The 5,200-nt window shown below is 40.5% G+C and overlaps 1 pseudogene; it reads right to left on the reverse strand.

Moving 5' to 3' along the window:
- Positions 1–1,345: 1,345 nt before the first annotated feature.
- On the reverse strand, positions 1,346–3,656 carry LOC144366098 (cysteine/serine-rich nuclear protein 3 pseudogene; annotated as a pseudogene).
- Positions 3,657–5,200: the final 1,544 nt, after the last annotated feature.

Here is a 5,200-nt window from a genome sequence, read left to right on the forward strand (position 1 = left end):
AAATGTTCATATGATAATACTAACACAACATAGCTATAAAAAAAGCAGGATAAGTTTTTTTAAATGTTAAAATTACCATATTGATACTTAAAAATGAACTCTGTCCAAACATCTGGTGGAACGCTCATTAATCCACTGCTGTATCATTTTCTACAAGAAGCTGCCCTGCACTCTTGTGGTGGTTTCTCTCCTTTGCAGCAAACATCCTCAACAGTGTTTATAGTAAAGGGAAGATAACCTTAAATGCATATGCTGATCATTCAGACTTCCTGCACTTATGATCAGGGTTGGGGAAAAGACAAGGATTGTTTAATGTATATGGAAGTAGTAGACCTTTGAAGAACTCAACTGAAGTACTTGCACTCATATACATCTTCCATTTTGCACTGATAGCTGTTTTGTTATGGTGGTCTTGATATTTAGATATTCATCATTCATTTGAAATAACTGAAACATCAAATTTTTCCTTATTAAAAATGAAAAATTAGTTTTACAATACCAAGAAAAAGAGTATACTAGCAATTTTCAAAAAAAATATTGTATACATTTCAATATCTCAAACATATGATGCAATATCATCTCAATTATTAAATTATAGTGGATAGATAGAAAGGATTTGATTTTATTCAGATACAGAATAAAATATAGAAAGGTCTTAAGAATGTTCTACTGATTTTCTAGCATAACTGTGCCTTGTCCACCACCTACAGAAAATATGTAAGATTTGCACTGAACATAACCACTTGTGTGGGTTATAGAAACAAATCTAATGTTCATTATGAGATTTGTAAAATAGAGACAATTTCATCTACCTAAAATAATTTTCATGTAGTACTGATGGAATATGACTTCCAATATTATATACATGAAGTCAGATATCAATTAGAATCTAGCACAAATATTTGCAATTACTTAAACTTATCACTCAAATATAATTTAAACTCTACTTTCCTTTAATAAATTGGAGACAGCACAACTAGATTTTCCTCTAACATTCAAATCTATTGTTATTAATTAAATATATCATTTGTGCTGTCAATAAATAGTTTACACAAGGAAAAAAACCCTGTCTTTCCTTTTTTTTCCCTATCTAAACAAGGAAACTGAAGCATAGATTAGAAAAACTTCCAAACCTGAACATTTTATTTAAAAAAAATAATAAAAATAAAAACAGAAGATCTGAATTTTTCACCAAATATTTTTAGAAATTATCTTTCTAGGCCTCATAGCATCCCTGTAACAAAGTGAGTTGCTTTAATGGTTGAATCACCTCCTATGAGTAAACATTTTTAATACGAAACTCTGTACTTGTGGTGTTATTATTTTCTTTTTTTTTTTAAATACACATGAAACAATTAAAATTTTTTCTTACAATAATTACTTTTACATTAAAAAGTCACCATCATCTTCAGATATATCGAAAATTAGGACTCTAAATCTTATTATTTTCCAGTCTTAGTTAACAATCTTGCACAGGCCCGATAATCCAAAACTTGGAGCTCTGTTCTGCACAGCTTGGCAGGTTTCACACAGTTTGACAGGTAGGCAACTGTGAGATATGCATTTTTAAAATTTAGCATTTTTCTATCAAAACAGTCTGAAATCTTAAAATCCCCATAGTGACTGTATTTGTGCAATGCCACAGTCATGTAGCTAGAAAGGAGAAAACAAAATACAGTCTGGAAGATTAATCACAGTCCAAGTTTTCTTGGTCTTCAGTTTAAACAACGATGAGCCCAGGAAATCCAATTAAATACAGTGCCTTAAATAGGAGAAGAGTTGGTCCTGGAATAGAATAATTTAAGCTCTACTAAACAGGGACAGTCTCAACCACGGGAGATTTGATACACTCTTCGTGCAATCTGCTCTTTTCTGCAAGGCTCAAAGAATTTTCAGCAGGATGCTCCGAGAGGTGACTATCACCATTCAAGGTGGGGACAAACCCTTCCTGGGAAGGGCCTTTCAAGTATGAGTGAAATTCCACTTGAGGATGATTAGACCTGTGTTCGGGATATAAGCTATTGCAGGGCACCCCGCTATCATTTTCGGAAGAGGAGCAGCAAACGATGACAGAGGGGTTGGCAGCTGGGTAGTGGGAGGCACCGTAGGCCTCTTCCGCTTGTCGGGCATAGTCAACGAATTGCTCTGGGGTCATGGTGTAAGGCACCAGCGAAAGGGTACCGTTTTTGACAGTATCTCGTTCTGAGTAGTTCTCAGCCATCTGGCTAGCAGTTCCTGGAATGTGGCTATCGATTTGGTAATACAGAGTTGAAGAGTTGGCATAAAAAGAAGCATTTTTTGCGTGGCTTTCGTGAACAGCAGTGCCATCGGAATAACAAAGGACCGAAGGAAGAGGGACCACTTCAGCGTGAGTGCCCAGACCTTCCACGAAGCTGTCTCCTTTATCGTCGTCGTCATCTTCCTCCTCCTCCTCTTCCTCCTCCTCCTCCTCCTCCTCCTCCTCCTCCTCCTCCTCCTCCTCCTCCTCCTCCTCCTCCTCCTCCTCCTCGTCTGACTCGCTAGGCGCCAGGCTTTGGGTGCTGGAATCGGTGACTCCACTGCAAAAGCTGCTCCCATCCTCCTCCTCTTCGTCCTCCTCCGCTTGGCAATCTAATTCCTCGGCAGACTGCAGGTGCAGCACTGCAGCCTGGGGTTCAGTTTCAATCTCAAAATTTTCTGCGATAGAATATTCTACGGAGTGAGCGACGGGGCCCATGGAACTACTGTGAGCACTTATCTCACCGTGGCAGCCGTTCAGCGTGGGGATTTGCTGCTCTCGGTTTTTCTCCAGTTCAAGTTTCATTATTGTGTGCAAAAAGTGAGTCCGGACACGGATAGGATTAAATTCAATTCTACCTGCTGTGTTACTACAACCTTCTTTAGTGCAGCCACACGGGAAAGACATACGATCCACCTGACACTTAATGCCTGCCAAGCTGTAGGTACATGTTTCCGGATCACAGAACACTCTGCAGTCGCAGCCACAGTCCTCCCGTGACAGGCGGATGGCTCGCAGCTCGTGCTTTTCTTCCACATCAATCTTCTTCACTCCAGAGGCTCACAGCAGTGCTCTTCGTTTTTTTGTTGGCAGGGGTTGCAGAAAGAAGTACTCGTCTACTTCTGTGTTGTCCAAATCAATATCATCATCGGAAATGTCATCCACTGTAAGAGTGCTAGCTTCCTCAGATTCTACTGTGCCATTCTTAGTCATCTTTAGTTTTAAAGAGTTCAGCTTCTCCTCCCTGAGGTGCTCCCTCAGCATCTCCCTGTGCAGCCTCTCCTGCTCCCTGGCAAACTCGCCAAGGGTGTACTGGCGCACGCTGTTGTGGCGCCTGGACATCCCCAGGGTGCTGCCCCCTTGGCTGGGCACGCTTGTGAAGCCTTGCCTCCGGGTGAAGTAGTACACAGTGACACAACTAAAATGCACATTCTTGGTCCTCAGCCGCTTCTCCCTTTTGAGAATGGAGGAAGGGGTGAAATGATTAGATGTGGACGGATTGACACTGTCCCCACTGTCAGCACTTTCGCTGCTGGATACTTCATCATCCGATTCTCGCACAGAGGAGCAGGGAGAGGAGCCATCAACTTCTTCAAACTTCCTCTTTAAAATTCCACTCATAGCTGCAGCGCTGTCACATGTACCTTACTTTTGTGTAGTACTTATTTCCAAATCCCTTCAGTGACTTACAGAACTGGGCCTTCAGATCTCATGAACTCCAGTGTTTCCCGGAAGACTCTGTGCCTCTGGAAACATTCTTTCAGTCTGTTGATATCTCCTTATTTTTTCGGGTAAAATGACTAGACGTGGATGGATTGACACTATCAACACGCTCAGCACTGTCACAGCTAAAAACATCATCTGATTCCTGTACAGAGGAGCAGGGAGAGGAGCTGTCAACTTCTTCAAACTTCCCCTTTAAAATTCCACTCATAGCTGCAGTGCTGTCACATGTACCTGTAAATATGGTTTCTGTACTTCGGCTCCGTCAGAACACACTGAAGAGAGTTCACTCCTCCCTCTTCTCATGTTATTATTTTCTAACAATATTTATTATGAACACATTTTTAATGACAAGTACCATGTTATGCTATATCAAAAACACCTAATCAGGACTAAATCTATGCCTTCATTTGTTCTCAGTATTTGCTCTCTCCCTAATAAATCTCATTTAAAATTTCACTTATATTCCAATGACTCCGAATTAATATCTGTAACAAAGATCTCACCTCTGAATATCTAAAAGACAACTTATAATTTATATGTGTATGTCTGAAAGGCATTTCAACTCAACATGCTCAAAGGTATTATGTTGTGTCTCCCAAACTTCAAGTGCACCTCTTTATTCTGTGGCATTATTGAAGTCATCCTTGGAAAACTCTCTACTTCCTTATTTAGTGCATCATCCAGATCGCCAATTTCACTGTGAAGTCACCCCCAATCTGTTCAGTCCATCTCCACTTCTGCAATTCTAGTGCAAATTATTAACACTCCACACGTGGGCAATTGCCTTAACTACCAAATTCATGTCCCTTCCACACCATTGCCTGTGTCCAGTTCACCACACAGCAGCCATGAACAAGAATGGTAATTTTGTTCTTCATTCTAACGGGAGGAAAAAGATAAAGGACCAAGTTATCTTCTCTCTCTGCCACAAACCAACAAAACTGGTAGTAAAGGTATACACACAATCACACACACACACACACACACACACACATATGCACACACAAAATAGATTAGGCCAGCAATGAGAAAAAGAGGGGAAAAGAGGGCATTTGAGAAGTAATTTCAAGAAATACTGGGAAGAATGAAAAACGATAAACCAGTACCTGATAAATAAGGCAATGGAAAGTGCTATCAAGTGCTCACATAGAAAAGGCAGAAGTAGCAAGATGTTCTGCCCCACAGAATCCGGGGAACTGAGAACTTTGAAGGGTTGATCAACTTGGAGAACAGAACTAAGGCATAGGCTAAAAATGGAGAGATTAATTGAAATATTTCAAACAAAGCATGTCACCTTCCCCCAAACCCATCTCTTTCACCCATACGCTTTCTTAGATGGTTCAGCTGCTGCCTAAGATTTACCCCATCACAACTAGAGAGAGAGAAGAGAAAAGAAGGAAGAAGGAAGGAAGGAGTAAAACCTGCCATTCTTCTCTATAAAATCTAACATGGTTCATTGGAAGAAGCAGGGCAGCT

Source organism: Ictidomys tridecemlineatus, chromosome 8 (genome assembly GCF_052094955.1).
Source record: "Ictidomys tridecemlineatus isolate mIctTri1 chromosome 8, mIctTri1.hap1, whole genome shotgun sequence".
Classification (NCBI taxonomy): Eukaryota; Metazoa; Chordata; class Mammalia; order Rodentia; family Sciuridae; genus Ictidomys; species Ictidomys tridecemlineatus.